This window comes from Cervus elaphus, chromosome 23 (genome assembly GCF_910594005.1).
Source record: "Cervus elaphus chromosome 23, mCerEla1.1, whole genome shotgun sequence".
Classification (NCBI taxonomy): Eukaryota; Metazoa; Chordata; class Mammalia; order Artiodactyla; family Cervidae; genus Cervus; species Cervus elaphus.
Window position 1 is genome coordinate 4,662,419 of NC_057837.1, and position 19,607 is coordinate 4,682,025.

The window sequence follows — 19,607 nt, forward strand, 5'->3', positions numbered from 1 at the left end:
GCCTACAGCCCATCAGGCTGCCCTGCCCTTGGGGTTTTCCAGGCAAGCGTACTGGGGTGGGTAGCCTTTCCCTTCTCCGGGGGATCTTCCCAACCCAGGGATCAAACCCAGGTCTCCTGCACTGCAGGCAGATTCTTTACCACGAAGCCACCAGGGAAGCCCCATATATACACTACTATGTATAAAATACATTAATAATGAGAACCTACTCTATAGCACAGGGAACACTTCTCACTGCTCTGTGGTGACCTAAATTGGAAGGAAATGCAAGGTAGAGGGGATGTATGTATACACGTGGCTAATATGCTTGGATGTTTGCTGTCTTCATAGGCTGCACATTCCATAAAGAAAGGAATGTGCATATCTAGTTTGCCCACCATTATATGTTTATTGTCTGGCACAGTGCCTGCCATGTAATAGGAATATCACTAATATTGTTGATTGAAGGAATAAATGGAATTGCAATGTAGTATTTACCTATGAGTGAGTGATAGTCGCTTAGTCCTGTCTGACTCTTTTGCAACCCCATGGACTGTAGCTTGCCAGGCTCCCTGTCCATGGAATTCTCCAGGCAAGAATACTGGAGTGGGTTGTCATTTCCTTCTCCATTTACCTTTGAACTTCTTGTCAAAGGTCAGATTTGCGATGTGTGCCTACCTTCAGGTCCTTAAAAGAAAATAAAATCCTAAGCAATGGTTGCAGCCTGGAGTTAGTGGCTCCAATCTCCAGATTTGCTCTGGGCCTCAAATCAGTTGTGTCTGTATGTATAAGGAATGAAGTATCAGAGTGCGTGGGAACTGAAAGAAGATTTCCCCAACTTTTTCCATCCTTTTCTTTATCAGGAACAACAAATCCTTTATCTGCTTGGGTAAAATATGTTCTCTTTCAAAAGGTTCTGTTCCTCCAAAAGCAGTAATTATAGTCATAAAGCAGGAAACATACAGGTTAGTGGTATGGGTGGGAAAAAGGAAAGGGTAGCGAAAGAGGAAGGAGCGTGGACTTAAGGAAAATCAGTCTCGATTTCTGAAAACTGAAGGGAAAAAGTATTTCACAAAGGAAAATGTAGAACATAATTTCTACAAAGTCTTAGTATCAAATATATATACTCCCTATGAGGAGTATATATATACAAATGGCTTCATCGTCCTGGTTTCAAACAATCTCTGCCTTCCCTGTAAGACCAGCACAGAATCCCCAATTGTTGGCCTTCAGACAACCTCTCCTGAATTATTTCTTACGTTAGGAAATGATACAAGAAACTGGTGGACCATGTGTTCTGATTTGGGGCACAAAATATAAGGTCATGAGGAGTCAATCCCTGGGTAAGAAATATCCCCTGGAGGAGGGCAGGGCAACTCACTCCAGTGTTCTTGCCAGAAAAATCCCGTGGGCAAAGGAGTCTGGCAGGTCTCAAAGAGTCAGATACGACTGAAGCAGCTGAGCAAGATGTACACATATACACTATATTTTCATCATCTGTAATGGAGAAGAATCTGAAGAAGAACATATATGTATATATCACTTGGCTGTACGCCTGAAGCTAACGTATTCTGAATCAACATATGTTAACGCTGTTTGTTTTGAAGAAAAACACAGCCTAATGTGTTAAATAAGAGTGTGTCCTTACACAGAAAATGTTTTTCAAATGTAGGGAGGCAGTGAAGCTCTGTGTCAGGGCTAAACTCAGACCACAACCTTTATCTCCTTTAGAACCACATGTCTTGAAAGCTTTTCCTAGAAGTTGCCCTAATATTGCACAGATTCTGGCAGGACACAAGACTTGTTCAAGCCCTAACACTGACCTCTCAATACCCCTTCACTTGGGGTTTTTGCTTCTGATCTGCTGTGCCCCTGGGATGAGAGGGCATGGCTGAAATCAGACTTACATTGAACAGTTGGAAACATGGAACCGTGAGATCATAACTGACCATCTGGTAGCCCAAATCTACTTCAAGAGCACCTTTTCTGTTCATTTTTTAAAATTAAGTTTTATTAGCATATAGCTGCTTTACAATGTTGTTGCTTTCTACTGTACAGAAAATGAATCAGTCTTATATACACATACATCCCATGGCTTTTGGACTTCCTTCCCATTCAAGTAACCACCATGCTTTAAGTAGTTCTCTGTGCTATAGTGTATGCCGTCATTAGCTGTCCATTTTATAGATAGTATCAACTGTGTGTATGTGTCAATGTCAACCTCAACCTCCCTGCCTCCCAACTTGTGCAATATTTAAGATTTTTGTTGTTGTTGCCAGTATTTTAAAACCAAGAGATAGTACACAAAGTTCTAGATTCCCAGGCTTAAAAAAAAAAACAAAAAACTGTCCTGCTGACAGAACGGTCTATGCTGGGTTGTGTATTTCACTCTGTGTGTGTCCCCAGGGCGCTCTTCAGTCACATCTCCTCTACTGACTCATGGGTACCACCAAATTGGCCTCTGTAGATGGGTGATTACCCTTCTTGGCCTAACCCTTGTCTTAATCATTTCAACCCAGACTCAAACTCTTAGAGCAGTCCCCTTTTCAGCAAAGTTACCCCCCAAAATGCCTCGGGTCAGTAACTCAGAGCCCCAAGTACATTTTGTTTCTTTACTGAGCCTGACTTTATGCTTCCATTCTCATTAAGTGCTGTGCTTTCTTGCTATCACATCTCAACTCATGCCTCAAGAACAAAAGATGAGTTGTCTAGCCCTCTTCAGCAATATGAATGCCACGTCTTTTGGACTGTGGAAACTCCTCTGTGTTTGGCCTGCTTGAGCATCCGAGTCTCGCTTTGAAATCACAGCCCTTGGGAATGGGTCTCACTTCTTACTGACCCTGAAAGCTATTTGCTGCACCAATAGCTCTCACTCCTGGATTCACATTACAATCACTTGGGGAACTTTTTAAAAACTTTTGATGTTACCATGAAGACCAGTTAAACCAGAATCTCTGCAGGAAGACCCTAGAATTCTGCATTTTTTTAAGTTCTCCACATAATGCAAGTGTCCCCAACCTCCAGGATCTAATGCCTGATGACCTGAGGTAGAGTTGATATAATAATAATAAAGTGCACAGTATATACAATGTGCTTGAATCATTCTGAAACCATCCAGTCCACCTCATCTGAAAAAAAAATTGTATTCCATGAAACCGTCCCTGGTGCTGAAAAGATTGGGGACCACTGACATAATGTACAATGTTCCAAGTTTGAAATCCACTCTGCAAAGTAGTATGGATTACCTTCTTCTTCCCATAAATCTGTCAGAGTCATAGGTTCTGCCTTTGTTCTCAGGACCAGCCCACTGCCAGCGATGCCCCCTTTCACATACACACACATTCACATATATAAAGACATAGATAGATAGATAGATACTCACATCTTCATACGTGTCAATGACTCCCAACTCTGGCTGTGCATTAGAACAACTTGAGGATTTTTTATAATACTGGTGTTTGGGTTCTAAACAGATCAATTAGCTGAATGAAATCAGAATCTATTAAGCTACGATTGACAACTACAGCGCTAAAGTATTCAGTGTAATAATAAGATCACTTCCACGAAGATGCATCTTATTGGTAGCATAAGCTGTGTGACAAATAGCCACAAACTCTTAGGACCCTACAAAAATAAGCACTGTTGCTCATATGTCTGCAGGTTGACTGAGCTCAGCAGGGCAGCTCTACTGATAATGGTTTGGCCTGTTCACACAACTTGGATGGGCTGGGAGTTGACTGATTGAGGCTGGATTTAGCAAGTGCAACCCAGCTCTATTCCTTCTTTTTCGGGGTCTAGCAAGCAAGCTGGGCATGTACTTCTTGTGATGTTGGCAGAGGCATAAGTAAATAAGGGGAAATATGTATGTATGTTTCCAAGCCTTTGTTGTGACTCATGTGGTAATATCATGGCCCAAAGTAAGTCACAAAGTAAGTGAGAGTGAAGTCACTCAGTCATGTCTACCTCTGCAGCCCCATGGACTGAACCTACCAGGCTCCTCCGTCCATGGGATTCTCCAGGCAAGAATACTGGAGTGGGTTGCCATTTCCTTCTCCAGGGGATCTTCCTGACCCAGGGATCGAACCTGGGTCTCCCACACTGTAGGCAGACGTTTACATCAGTGGATGTGACCCCAGCATCAGTGGAGCAAGGAAGAGACTTTTCCTGGGAAAGAATCTGCCTTGCAATACAAGGGATGTGGGTTCAATCACTGGTTGGGGAACTTAGATTCCCAAATGCCCTGGAGCAGCTAAGCCCAAGGGTCGGAACTACCAAGCCCGTGCACCAGAATTAGAGAGTCCCTGGGCTGTGCTGTGCTTAGTCACTTAGTTGTGTCTGACCCTTTGTGACCCCATGGATAGTCCTTGCACTGCACCAAAAGACCCGACATGACCCAATTAAGGCCTGATGCAGTCAAATAAATAAATAACAACAACAAAAAGCAGAGCAAGGAACTGCATTATTCTCCTGAAAGTGAGAGAAGCAGAGTGGATATTCCTGAAAAACAATGTGATTTCTCACTGAAGATGTGGAGATATCTTTTTTCCTTGAATTATAAATAGCTCAAACATTTAAGATGTAGGCTGTGTGTTTGAGTATTCTCAGTTGACTTCATCATGGTCTTTTCAGCCTTGCAGCCCCTACTGAAGTCTTCTCTGACCTATTGCTACATCATGTTGTTGTTACAATTCTAAGTCCCAGGATCTCTGCTCTAAGCATGTGTTAGCAGCAAACAGTTCTCTTGTTCCACCTATTACTAAATTTAGAAAATAAAAAGGGATGGTACCTAAGGTAAGAATCACTTGTTGAAAAGTGTAAGTCATAGACTTGTCCAGGAGTTCAGAGCATTCTTCTCTCACTATGTTTTGAAAATGTCTTACTTTATATACAGTAAAGATTATAGTGATGATAGAGAACAGAATTGCTTGCATCTCAAGCTGCAATCTCAAGAATTCATCTCACAATGGGGTGGCCAGTATAATCTTTTTTTTTCCAAGTCTTTACTGAATTTGTTACAACACTGCTGTTTTATGGTTCTGTGTTTTGGCAGCAAGCATGTGGTGTCTTAGCTCCCCAGCCAGGAACTGAACCCACACCCCTTGCATTGGACTGCCAGGGAAGTCCTTACAATCTTTTTTTTTTTTTTTTAATTTGATTTTTTAGAATTTCCATATGCAATGTAATGTTTAGGCATGCTGCTTGGGATGTTATTTCTAAAAAAAATAATTGGCCATTTTTCAGAATGCCATTTTGATTTTAAATACTAGTTAAGAAAAAGGAATGATGTAAAAATACGTGAACAATTTTCTGTTACAGAAATTAAAAACTGATTTGCATCTAAATGTGCAAGAGGTGAAGTAATTTAACCCTTCACCAGATGATATGGCAACATATAATACATTTCTTCAGCTGTTTGAGAAGGCTGTAATGTATTTTTATATTGACATAGAAGATTACAAATTACATTGAATAAGTATCCATAATATTTAATTCTCTTCCATTTTTTCTCTCTTTTGGTCTAACTTCTCCCAATTTTGGTAGATCACATGGGGTGATTGGATACGTGTCAGAAAAAGATATTCAGAGCTATTTAGACACCTCTTTGGAATTAAGTGAAAGAAGCGCTTGATTATGAAAGTGTAGTAATTCGGTCTAAGATCATGTATATACATTCTTTTCTAGTTGCAGCCAAAATCAGGTTTAGAGATTTCTGTTGAGTTCTTTTTGATTGATGGTGGTGGTTGTTACATAAAAATGGAAATTTCTGCCTCATGCTTAGGAAACCAGACATTATCACCCCTTGATTGTTCATTTGCTAGAACAACTTGTTTCATTTATTAAAGTAAAGACAAGGTTGAAACTGGATCTACACGGTACATGTCAGTGGCTTTATGTGTTTGTGAATAATAAGTAGCCTTCAGTGCTCAGTGTTGACTTTCTAGGCTACAACTCGACATCATTTTGATTTCTCTTTTGATGAGCCAATACCATCTTGGAGCTCTTAGCTGTAAATAGGAGAACACTTATAAGGATGAGAGGGAGTGATGTTCCTTTTGGAAGGAAAAGGGGAGGAAGGGGAGGCTTTTGTTCAGTCATGGAAAATGGACGTGTGTCTCACGGTGGCCGCAGTTTAAATAAACATAAACTCTGAACGAGAGATTGTTCCTTCGTGCTAGCAGCACCAAACCAAAATACTGTTTTATTTGGTTAACCCCAAAGTAGGATGTGGGTACCAGGCTTGGAAACCATATGATCGGGTTTCAAGCAGATACCACTAGAACTGTGCTTTTGTCTTGAGAAAGGAAAGTCATAAAGGCATTACTCCTCATAACACCATCATGATGTTTAGCAAACAGATGCAACCATAACAACAGCTCACTTCAGAGAAAGGTCTGCAGGGTCCTTTGCCCTTTCAGCATAACATATGAAACCTCTCCAGATTAGAACTCTGCAGAGTGAATGGGGCATTTTGCAAGGAATAGTAGAGAGACAGTGGGAGTCTTGGGCACAGCCTGGTGAGGGAAGAAGTGTTCAGCTCATCTCCTGTTCCCCATGTGAGTTCTGGAGTCTACCGATTTGGAATCCATGTCTGGAAGCATCACCTGAAATTCCCTGTTTCCCAGTGGTGATCCAGCCAGGACAAAACAGCAGCCTCCATCACTGGGTGATTTCACCCAGTCTCCATTTTTTCTTTCTTTCATCAGGAAAATTCTTCAGGCCCTGGGATCCTTCCAAACACGTCAAGTTCTGTGAGTCTCAGGTCTGGCCTTGCTTATTCAGAGACCATCACAGTGTGGAGCTTTATTTATTTATTTACCACAGAGTTGTTTCTTTTCCCCCGTTCTCCGGACCTGGGGTGGGGTGGGCGGATGATAGAGTTGGGTGCCCCGAGTTAATGACTAGCCCTATATTCACAAGCTCCTTTACTTTTGTCCTCACCTGACGCCTCCACGGTGCCAGTGAGCAGGAATGAATCCAATTGAGGGCCACTGCGTCCCTTAAAAGAAAAACTGCTCACTTGGCTGGAAATGCTTTGACAGAAGGCAGAGCAGCCGGTCACACACAACAGCGTGTCTTCTGGCTTTGGGAGCAGAAGGGAAGTGGTGGTTTCATGAGAGGAGGGGCCCGAGCTATTGTGGGCCGGCCCGCAGCACAGCCGTCCACCCCGGAGCTGAGCATGCTGCCCTCGGCCCCGGTCTCTGCTCCTCCTCTCAGAGTCGGGGCCTGACCCCCAGCCCCTTCCCAACAATCAACTCTCCCTGAGAAGGTAATCATCTTATGGTGCATTGGTGGAGAAGAAAAGGCACTCTAGAAAAATGTTATGATAATAGAAAACTCTTCAGTGTTGGAACCATCTGGTGCGCTGGGGTAACAAAGGAGGCGGTAATTGAGTGCCCAGGAACTCCTTTTGGCCCCAGATAATGGGCACTCACCCTGATCTGTATTCTTCACAAGAGTAATTCACCAACATTTCACACCACATCTGTACCCCATTTCCGCCGTCAATACAGCCCCACACAGAAGTTACCACACTTAATTAAGTCCACATCACTCTCCTTCAAAGAACAGAAAGGTTTGTGTGGGGGCCTCAGTGGCCAAGAGGCACAAATGAGGTTTTAGTGACTCTTGTTCTGTGGGAGGGACTGAGAGGGATGCGTGCCCTGCCACCGGGGCTGGGCTCCCGCGGGCCGGTGGGGATGGGCCTGACAGCTTTAGACCCGGCGACAGCTGCGGATAAGCTTCGGCTGTGGCCTCGTGGCCGGGCCTGCTCAGGGAGGGCTGGCGACCCCTTTGTGGCGTAATCTCGCTTTTGAAAATGTGCTACAATTGATTTGATCTGATTTCTAAGGTGCTGTCACCATAGCATCATTAAAAGTCCTTTAAGAAACTGGAGAATAGACTAGATCACCAAAGGCAGCTTTGTTCCGACTCTCTGCCTGGCTTTGACGAGCTAGCCCTTCCAGCTGACAGAAGGGGCACAGCCTGTAAGCTCCCAACAATTAACATGGGACCATTTTATTTTTCTTTAATCAACAAGACAATGCTACTAGGAGAATCAAAGCCACACTCTCTGGAAAACAGGAGTTCTTTCCTTCACCCGCGTCTTGGCGTGAGAATGATTCCACATTCCTATGGTTGGCCACAAGCATCACTTTACTAAAGTTGCTTTTTTTTTCTTTGTTGCTTGTGTATGTGTTTGTGTGTGTGTTTTCTCCCCTAAACCACTCCCAGAGGCTTAAAAGTTCCCTCCTCCTAGAGGTTGAGCAAGCAGCAGACAGAAAAGAAAGCTGAGCCTAATGAGAAGGACATTAATCCAGGACCGAAGTACCAGTGGATGAAAGCAGAGGTGCCCCCAGCCCCCTAGCTATCTCAGTCATAGGTAAATTAGCGACCCCCTTTCTCCCTTCAGACGATAAGGAGGGAGCCAGTGTGGGGACCTTGAAGATATTTCTCACAACAAGTGTCAAAATACCCTGAAAGCTCCCGGGGGGGCGGCCTCCCACAGGCAGCATGCCCTTCATTTGTTTATCTCAGTGCTGACAAATTGCAGCATTTTCACAGCCTATCTGTGGGCTCATTTGCATGGGCTGCCCTCCATCTTTGAGCAGATAATGAGGCTCAGCATAAAGCCCCATTGAGGGCTCCCCGAGTTGACCGTGATGAATACAGAGCAGAGAATTAGGGGGCTCGGAGGCTATTGTGCACGGTCCCTGGCCTTTTATCTTCCCTCCTGCTCATTTTCAGGTCTTTCAAGGAAACTGCCTCCCTCCTCTTTCTCTTTCTCGCTAGTGTCTTTTACCTCTCTTTCACTGTGAATGGGCACCATCTTCCCAATCGTCAACTCAGCCTTGTGCTATTTCAGTCACCGTAATTATCTTCCTGCCTTATCCCATGAAATGCTAGAGGTTTCTTTTCACTGTGCAAGCCACCGAGAAAAGCCCTGAAGCATTGTCCCTGGAGCAATTGGCCCCTGCACCCACCTACCCGCCGCTCAGATACCCTCTCTGGTATTATAGAACCCGGACACCTTCTGTCAAAACACTCCACCTCTGTCACCAGACAGAGGTTCCATTGCGTCCACCATCCAGTTGTGGATGATGTTTTGATACATCATAGCAATTCAGGAATTCAACATTCTTGGGAAATTCAGTATTTTGAGGGTGTGTGCTCAAGGAGGTGGGAGTTTCAAGAGGGAGGGGATATGGGTGTACCTATGGCTGATTCAAGCCGATGTTTGGCAGAAATCAACACAATTCTGTAGCAGTTACCCTTCAATTAAAAATAAATAAATTTATTAAAAAAAGAAAAAAATATATAATATCAGTCGATGAGGCTCGCATTTTTGAATTGAACATGGAGGGGGTGTAGCATGGTTAGAATAAGGGATGTGACACAGAAGGTTTCTCCAGAGAAGAGTGCTTTCCCTTTGGAGAAAACATTCCTCAACGAGGTGGGTGGGAAAGAAGCTTCTGGAGATGAAACAGTGGTTGAATTCATATGTTTGGAAAGGACCTTATGGGTGGATCTGAGTGATCATTTTCAAAATAGAGGGAAGAGGCCCAGAAGGTGAAATGGCTTGTCTTGAGTCACACACGTCTGGAAACTAACCCCAGTAACCTTACACAGAGGTCTGGAGAGGAACGCAGATGAGCACCATGAGCTCTCAGCAAAACGCCTGCCTGGTGCATTCCACGCTGTGTCTGTTTCCCTAGGCAAGGGCTCCCAATCCATTTCAGACGGATTGATGAGATGACCTAACTCACTTTTTTTTTTTTTTACTGGGACCCCTGACAAGGATCATCAGTAATTCCCAGACCTCTGCCTTCCTCCACCCTGATTTCTGGATACAGGATTCATTCTCCCTAATTCTGTCATAGCAAGATGGATGATTCTCCTTTCGGCTGGTTAAGTGGCTATGTAGATACAGTCACGCATCCTAACTTCTTAGACTTCCCTATTCTCTGTGTTCTGTCCAGTGGAATGGGAAAGACCTTGATCTACTAGAAGTCAACAAAGGGGTCAGAAAAACTATGATGCTGATGAGCAAAGAGCCTGCTTGACAATGGTTGAGAGCCCCTCCAAATTTATTTTGTGACACTGAAATTCCAAAAGCTTTTGTAAATGCTTGTATGTCTGTAATAAATTTACTTCTAAGCCCGCGTCTTTTTTAAATGATGCATTTAATTTCTCCAATTATTAATTCACACATGCTCACCATAGAACATATGGAAATTATAAAAGTATATTTTGCTTCCCAGGTGACACAGTGGTAAAGAATCCATCTGCCAATGCAATAGACACAGTTCAATACCTGGATTTGGGAAGATCTCTTGGAGAAAGTAATAGCAACGCACTCCAGCATTCTTGCCTGGAAAATTCTGTGGACAGAGGAGCCAAGTGGGCTACAGCCCGTGGGGTCGCAAAGTGCTGGCCATGACTGGGTGACTAAACACAATAACAACAGCGTTTTGCTTCTCACCATCTCTAGCTCATCAGCTGATCATTATTAACATGCTTTGTGGCATGTCTCTTCGTTCCTTCAAATACATTAAGCTATGTTTTTACTGTAAGTTTCAGACCAACATATTTCTTTCCACTGACATATGTAACTTTTTAAAAACAAATACTAGAGTCTTCTATGATGGTCCAGTGGCTAAGACTCCTACATTTCAATGCAGGGGGCATGAGTTCAATCCCTGGTCTGGGAACTAGATCCCACATGTTGCAACGAAGAGTTGCATGTTGCAAGTAAAGATCCATGTGTCATAATGAAGATGGAAGATCTTCATTATGCAACTAAGACCCACAGCTAAGACTCGGTGCAGCCAAATAAATATTTTTTTTAAAGTGAAAAACAGATTTAAAAAAATAAATAAATAAAAAACAAACACTAAATAGTACATATAATGATCCTAAATACTATTTACATAACTAGTAATAAAGAGCTAAGTCCCATAAAAGAAGAACAGTCATGATTTCACATGTAAGTGACAGATTTGTGTGCAAAAGAAGTTGAGAATTAATTTAACAGGAAAGGACTCAGTTATATAATCAGTTTGGCTTTTCCCAGGTCACACTAGTGATAAAGAACCCACCTGCCAATGCAGGAGATATAGGAGACTCTGGTTCGATCCCTGGGTCAGGAAGATCCCCTGGAGGAGGGCATGGTAACCCACTCCCTGAGGCACTTCTGAGGCATCATTTCTTAATCTGTAGAAGATAAGTAACAATGCCTCTGTTTTAACATTTTGTAATGACCTAGGATAATGTATTTTAGCCATTTAGCACAGTGCCTGACAAACAAGGAAGGGTTTCTGCCAGAGCAGAAGCATAATAAAGATGCTTGTGAAATCTTCTGGAATGTGTCTTTGTGATGGATTCTCATACCTCTAGTAGTGGGTGAGTGTAGTCTAAATCTTTCACACAAGCTTAGGAGGAGACCATTTGATCGGTTTCCATTGTGTGACTATATTTGCCTCTCCTCTCTAGGAAACCCAGGGACCTGCCCTCAGCAGTGCTTCCTGGGCCATGGGGAGAACGGTGGTAAAAGCCATCTGTCCTGCTGGGATGGAGAAGTGGTTGATAAAGTTTTATGCACACATCCCTCTCAAGTCAATGATTGGAGTCTGCCTGATTCTGAATGTGCTGTCCATAGAGGCATCTTAGAGGACATATGTAGTGGCATTTAAGTGCTAATTTTTGCTTTGGAAGAAAAGAATATTTGCCTTGGAGACATTATTAAAAGCACAGACTGAGGCTGTAACATATGGTAAATAAATAATCATCCTCACAGTTCAATATAAATAAAACAAGTCTAACTGTTGAAATTAAGACAGTAGACACATTTACTGGTTCCACTAAAATAAATAAAAGATGATTGCAGTAATTGGAGAGTATGGTATAGCAGAATACATTCTAATGGTTAAAGAAACTAGGGTGTTAATTCAAGTTGATTTCTTTATCAATAATGCAAGAAATCCCCAATCTAGTTAGAAATGTGATTTTTTTAGCTGTTCACTAAAATAGCATATTTCCCCATGTCTTCTTTTGAAGTGAAGCAAAGATCAACAAAGAATTTAAAATAGCTTGAGTGCAAAGCTTATAAGAAGGAAGACTGAGCTGAAAGTTGCTCAGTCGTGTCCAACTCTTTGTGAGAATTCTCCAGGCCAGAATACTGGAGTGGGTAGCCTTTCCCTTCTTCAGGGAATCTTCCCAACCCAGCGATTGAACCCAGGTCTCCCACACTGCAGGCGGATTCTTTACCAGATGGGCCATAAAGTTCAGAGTCCCTTGGACTGCAAGGAGATCAGACCAATCAATCCTAAAGGAAATCACTCCTGAATATTCATTAGATGGACTGATGCTGAAGCTGAAACTCCAGTACTTGGCCACCTGATGTGAAGAACTGACTCATTGGAGAAGACCCTGATGCTGGGAAAGATTGAAGGTGGGAGGAGAAGGGGAAGACAGAGGATTTAATGGTTGGATGGCATCACTGACTTGATGGACATGAATTTGAACAAGCTCCTGGAGTTGGTGATGGACAGGGAAGCCTGGCGTGCTGCAGTCCATGCGGTCACAATGAGTCAGATACGACTTAGTGACTGAACTGAACTGAACTGAGCTGAAGCTCTATTTTACTTCAATCACATTTGTATGAGACATCCACATACTCAGATGGCAAATGAAACAACTAGCCATGAACAGAAAGAGGTGCTTTTCCTCCTGTATCAAAACCCTACTGGGGACTTCCCTGGTGGACCAGTGGTTAAGAATTCACCTGCCAATGCTGGGGCCATGGGTTAGATCCCTGGTTTGGGAAGATCCCACAGATTCTTTGGTGCATGTGCAGTCACGTCCAACTCTTTGGGACCCCTTAGACTGTAGCTTGCCAGACTCCTCTGTTCATAGAATTATGCAGGCCAGAATGCTGGGGTGAGCTGCCATTCCTTCTCCAGGGATTTTCCTAACCCAGCGATTGAAGCTGCGTCTCCTTCGTTAGCAGGTGGATTCTTAACCACTGTGACACCTGGGAAACCCATGTGCCTTGGGGCAACTAAGCCCATGTGCCCCAACCACTGAGCCCGTGCTCTGCAACAAGAGAAGCCACTGCAAAAAAAAAAAAAAAAAAACAAAACACTAAAAGAAAGAAAGAAAGAAACCTACTGGTTTCCCTCTACTATCTGTTTTCACTTTCTTCTTTGGTAACAGAATTTTTAATTTAGCTAGAAATCACTGGCTGGATAAAGACTACATTTCCCAGCCTCCCTGGTGACTAGATGACCATGTAACTAAATTCTGCCCTTGAGATGTAATTGGAAGCAGCATACGTCCATGCCCAGAGTGTCTTTTGACTTGTCTTCTTGCCTGCTAGCTGGAACATGATAGGAGTTCCCATAGTTCCCTTGTGAATGGCATCCATATACAACAAAACAGAAGAATCTTGAGTTCACGGGACCATGGAGGATCATACCATAATTTCAGGACTGATTCATGTTCAAAATGTGTAAATGTCAAGAAAACCATATATTTCTATTTTTTAAGCCACAGTTAGTAGATCTGCTTTTGTAACAGATTGCACCTAATATTGATTTATATAACCATACTCGGCATTCCATTTTGAAATTCAAAGGATTAGAGGTTTTCCTGAAAGCATATCAAGCAGTGATTATGAGGGTATATCCGGTGCCCCTCAGTGGGAGGTTCAGTCATCCACCCCCAATATTACTTTCAGTGAGATGGGGGAGGAACAAGGAAGGCATGAAGCCCATTACCATAAATTACCCAGCTTATACAAAATCCACTATGACTATGAGCTCTACATAAGGAAAAAAAGTGAAAGTGTTAGTCATTCAGTCGTGTCTGACTCTTTGTGACCCCATGGACTGTAGCCCACCAGGTTCCTCTATCCATGGAATTATCCAGGCAAGTATAGAGTGGGTAGCCATTCCCTTCTCCAGGGTATCTTCCCAGCTCAGGGATCAAACCTGGATCACCTGTATTGCAGGCAGATTCTTTACCATCTGAGTCACCAGGAAAATCAGATATTTAATATTGGTTGTAGCCCAAACAAAGATGGCAGAAATTCCATTTCCTCCAGTAACAAGCACCCTGTGAGACCCTTGGTTTCTACTGAGTTCTGCACCAAGCAATCTTTCAAATATACAGAAGACAAAGTATCTGAACTAAAACGTTTCACTGGGAAATCCAGAATATAAGATTGAAAGCAAGAATAACAGAAACAAACTGAATATTAGGGATATGACTTGTAGCAAAGTTTCCTTGGGTGGGAAGTTCTGGGTGGGTCAGAATTATTAGGCAAGGTCTTAAAGAAAGAGACATGATAATGGAATGTAAGTGTTCACATGACAAATGGGGGAAAAGGCAGCACGAGGGTAAAGGCAAGAGAAATCCTCCCATTAATTCAACAGCTTCGTGTGTGCAAGGCTGTGCTGAATGCTTGGGAGGACAAAATTAACTGTGAACAAGTAAATTTACTGCACTGTAGTTTAATTTCCTCATCTGCAAATGGAGATAGCTGTAGAGTTCTATTCAGGACTAAATTTATGAATGTATATAAAGTATTTAGGATAGTGCCTGGTACATAGTACATACTCAATAAATATAAGCTATCCTTATTATTATTTTTTGAGGAACTCAAAGTCCAGTGAAGGTGACAACATGTTAATATTATAAATGGTAAATGTGGTATAATGATTAATATAGTGTGGATAAAGCACTCAGGAAAACACAGGAAGAGAAAGTTAAGAGTTGGGAGAAGGCATTTATGAATCTTTCCCAAAGAAATCATATTAGAATTTAGGTTTAAAAGGTGACCAAATGAGTTTCTCCAGATAAAGAACATAATTCCAGGTAGGGAAAGCTTGTGCGAGTGCAAGGTGGTGAACTTAGTGTGTGGCAGGTGGAAAAATGCTGTTCACTCTTGGAGGGACAGCCAGTATCAATGAGATCTACTGGTACACATTACATAAACCCAGCAGTTGTTTACAACTAACATTCATTCTGACACGGCCACGTCTGTTCCCATTGGCTGGTATCTCTGCTGAACTGGTTGTTGTTTTGAATATCATCTCTGAAAAATTGTGTGGGAGGTGATGTGGGAAATGTCAGTACAGGCTTTGTAAACTTGGGTAAAGAATCAGGAATAAGAAACCATGATGGTTAAGTTAACTACCTCCTGAAAAGCAGACACCCAGTTCATAGAGACAGACAGCTGCTAAAATTTTTGCTTTTCCTTTTTATTGGTGATCTTATGTAACATTTTCAGTATCACTTAATTGATAGTGGACAAGCAATTTTTACTGAAAAAAAAAATATAAAGCTGATGGGCCCTAGAAGTGTCTGAACTGTGCCCCACGTCATTTGAAAGATGTGACTGTGTCTTGTATGTGTGTGATACCAGTGGAGATATTGATGGAATTTCCATATACTCTCTTTGTTTCCCAGCCCACACTGATTTGTTCTGACTGAAGACATGTGAGTAGAAGTGATGAGCTCTTGTTTGGTCAAATATGAAGGGCTGATATGTATTCTCTGTGTATTTTCTCCTGTGGTTACGCTGCCATGGAGAGATGTCTGACGGACACCTTTGTTGGATGTGTTGAATGAATGATAGAAAAAAGAATTACAGAAGGTAGAAAGCCTTGTTATGATAATAAACTGGGTTTGCAGAGTTAATTTGTAACCATAGCATAGTCATCATGTGTCATAGTCACATGTCATAGTCAACTAGTGTCATAACTGTTACCAGAAGTGGAATATCATACATTGCTATGGACTAAATGCGTGTGCTCTCTTCCAAAATTCATATGTTAAAACTACCCTCCCCCCCAAAAAAAAGAAAGAAAGGAAACTTTACCCTCCAATGTCATAGCTTTAGGAGGTGGGACTTTGGGGACACAATTAGGCTGAGATGGGGTCCGCCACTCATGAATGGGATTAGTGCCCTTGTAAGTGTTATGAGAGTGCCCGTTGCCTTCTCTGCCATGTGAGGACGTAATGAGTCAGAAGTCTGTGCTTGGAGGGGCCTCACCAGGTAGAACCCGACCACGCTGGCACATTGATCTTAAACTTCAATCCTCCAACACTGCAAGAGAAAGCTTCTGTCATTTTCAAGCCAACCAGTCCAGTATTTTGTTATAGCAGCCCGACTGACTAAGGCACTTACCAAAACCCTAAAATATGTAGCTTTTGGTTCAGTTCAGTTCAGTTCAGTCTCTCAGTCGTGTCCGACTCTTTGCGACCCCATGGACTACAGCACGCCAGGCTTCCCTGTCCATCAGGCCCTCCCAGAGCTGGCCTAAACTCATATCCATCGAGCGGGTGTTGCTACTGTTTAGTGACTGGTACTATGCAGCGGTGAAACATGTTGGAGGCTAAAAACGTGGCGCCCTTTGTTTTGCAGGAACAAAATATTTCTAAATCGACCATCTGAGGAAGTTTACTGGGTACCAGGCAATGTGAGTTCGAAGCCAGAAACTCTTGGCAAAGACTTTGAAAAACAGAAATTTAGTTTTCCTCTTGCTTTTTGGTAGCTAGATTTGACAAGGGGTCAAGGATTTGAGGAAGGAGATTTCAGAGAGAATTGGCTGGGAGAAGTAAAGAGGCATAAAAAATAGTATAGCAATATGGGGCTTTGTACTGAGGGGCAAGTTGTCTTTGAGACTCCTAAACCATAGGGATTGGGACTAAAAGGGACTTTTAATGTCAATTTTACCAGTAAGAGCTTTCAGAGCAAAGGGTTTCTTTCTTTCTTTTTTTTTTAAGTGTGAGCTCACTAAAGCCTATAGCTTCAATAAATTAAAAACTAGATGCATATGCCAAGAAGGTGAGAAAATAAGCATTTTAGAGTATATTGAAAAGAACTATATGATCACCAATACATAGAACTTACTGTAAGCAAGTGAATTAAAGGTTTACTGAGTTGTCGAGAAATTTTTACTGCCAAAGGAGCTATAAATCCTGCCTAAAAACATCTGTGACTATTGAAGTTTAAAATGACTCCTCAACCAAGAAGCAGGCTAAAAAGAAGTACATTCTTAAAGGACAACATATTCCCCAGAGTGCATTAAATATAGTCAAGGGATATAAAGGACAAATAAGAATATGCTGGAAAGGGATCCAAGGACCTTGGAGAACAATGGGTAAGGAGTCCTCCCCGCAGAGGACACAATCCACGTCTAATCAAGAAACAGTCTGCATACCCCAAATCCTTAGAAGTCTTCCCAGAGCAGACAAATGAATGCTCTGTGTCTTCCATTGTTCCTGTTTATTAATGTTCATCTTATTTCCCTCCCACCATTCTATAATGAGGAGTGAACAGAAAATATGTTGAGTTCATACATTTCTGGACTGAGAAGAGCCATGCTTTGACATGATTGCACAAAATGTTTGACAACATTGTATGGATGTTCTGCGTATGAGCAGGATTCATCGGTAAGATAAAATTTTAGATCATTTCTTTTGGGGAACCATTGAGTGTTCTGTGTATACAAGAGTGTGCCAGGTGGAAATCCTATAGGAGACAGAGGGTACTCTCGAATTAGAATACACTGAGGAAGGCTTACTGGTGAAGAGTTCGGTTATAAAGATGTAGGTGGAGTATTGAGGGAGCAATGACGGATGGCATGGAAACCCGGGGCTGTTGTCGTCCATGGGCCCAGAAGAATAAGAGTGAATGGCTTCAAGGCTCTGGAAGGAGCAAGAGTGAGTCATTTAGGTCAGAAAGCCAAGGTGACTTCACAGGGAGAGAATCAGGGGCATAAATACCCTGACTTCATTCTCCTCCTCCACCTCCTCCTCCTAGGTCTCCTGGGGCTTCCTCTTTAGTAATCCTAGTTGGAAGGCACTGGCATTGAAGCCTTTTGATGTGGTCCATATACATTAGCATCTATGAGCAGAGAGCTAAGTGATGAAGGAGAAGAACAGATGTGGAAGGGCTGACAGATGACATAAGGAATGGGAAAGAAGGAAAAAAAGGGTTATTGAGTGACCAGGATGGAGAATTTAGGCACGTAATCCTATTCACACCCCCTTCCACACTTTCACGACGTAGAGTTTTCAGTGAGGAATAAACACATGCTGTGAGTGGTTAAGACCTCCTGATGCATGTTGCCGATGGGAAGAGTTCCAAGCTTCAGCATTGGATCAGTGAGCTATATACTCAGTAAGGAGTTGATCTGGGCCAGGACCAAAGTTCACGGCTCCTTCCAAGTTATCCGGCTGCTGACCGAGGACTAAAGTCATAGCTTGGTTCAAAGTAAGTAGCAGGGAGCAGAGTTCATGAAATATGAGTGTTTGAGCCACAGGTAATCCCTCCACATTCTCCACTGACCACCCTGCTCACTTCGTGGTAGATTCATTGCATTAATGGTGCCAACTCTTTTCTCCTCTCTATACCCATGCCCTACACGATATGACTTTGCAGTTCCTTTCACTACTGAGATGGAGTCTGTTTTACAACTGCTTGGTGACATCCTCTCCTTGTGATCTGAGTTAACCAACAGAAAGAGGCACAAGTGATAATATACCAGTTCCAAGCTGAGGCTCAAGAGGTCTTATGTGTCTGCTTCTGCTCTTGTGCCTCTACTATCTCCATGAGAACATGCCCTGGTTAACCTACTGGAAGATAAGAATATCTGAAGCAGAGTCAAGTCACTCCAGCCAAAGTCATCATACGTTAGGCAACACTAGCTGAACCCTACACATGGGAACCATCCCAGGCAAGATCATTACAGATTAACCTACCTGCAGTTGATCAAGATGTGCTATTATGAATGGTTCTTTTTGCATGCTACCGAGATTTTGTGGTTGCTTATCACAGTGTTACTGTGACAATAGATAATATACAGTCCCTCATTCTTCTCCAGATATATTAAACTATCCCTTCATAAGGCTATTAGTCTACTTTATTGACAGTTTTGACTGCATAATGGCTTTAGGTCTAATTTTCATGAGCAGTCATTTTCACGTCTTTTTCTTTTGAATTCCCTCAAAGAATTGTTTTAGGCCCTTATTCACACTCATTTCCTTTAATCATGTTTTAGCTTTAAATAAACCCAGACTTTAGGTCAATCAGTATTAAAGTTCTGGCTCTGCTTCTTAACAACTATAATTTTAAGAAGATTAATTAAACTTGCTAAGCTTCAAACTCCTCTTCTGTAAAATGGGAAGAAACTGTTGTGAGAACTAAATGAGAAAATGCCTGAAGTTTTTAGCGTGATGCCTTTGTTTTCCTTCACAGATAAGTCAGTCACAAGAGAAAAGATTATATCTACTTGTTATTAATCACACTTGGAGATGAAATACAGCATGCAAGTTACCAAACTGGATGGAAGAGATGAGATGAACCATATTTGCAACCCAAATTTTTATTTCTGCCTATTGTTTGCTGTGTCTTTTTCAGGGAAGAATAAGGACCAGTAACTTTGTGAATAAAAGCAAAGAGGCCAAAATTCCTTTATGGATAGCCATTCCCTTCTCCAGAATATTTACATATTCCCAGGAGGACAGTATTGAACGTTACTGAACTAAGTCAACAAAATTTGGAGCAGGTGATTCTAGAGGTATGCTGAAGCCAGCCTGAACCTGTTGGTGAGTCAGTTGTT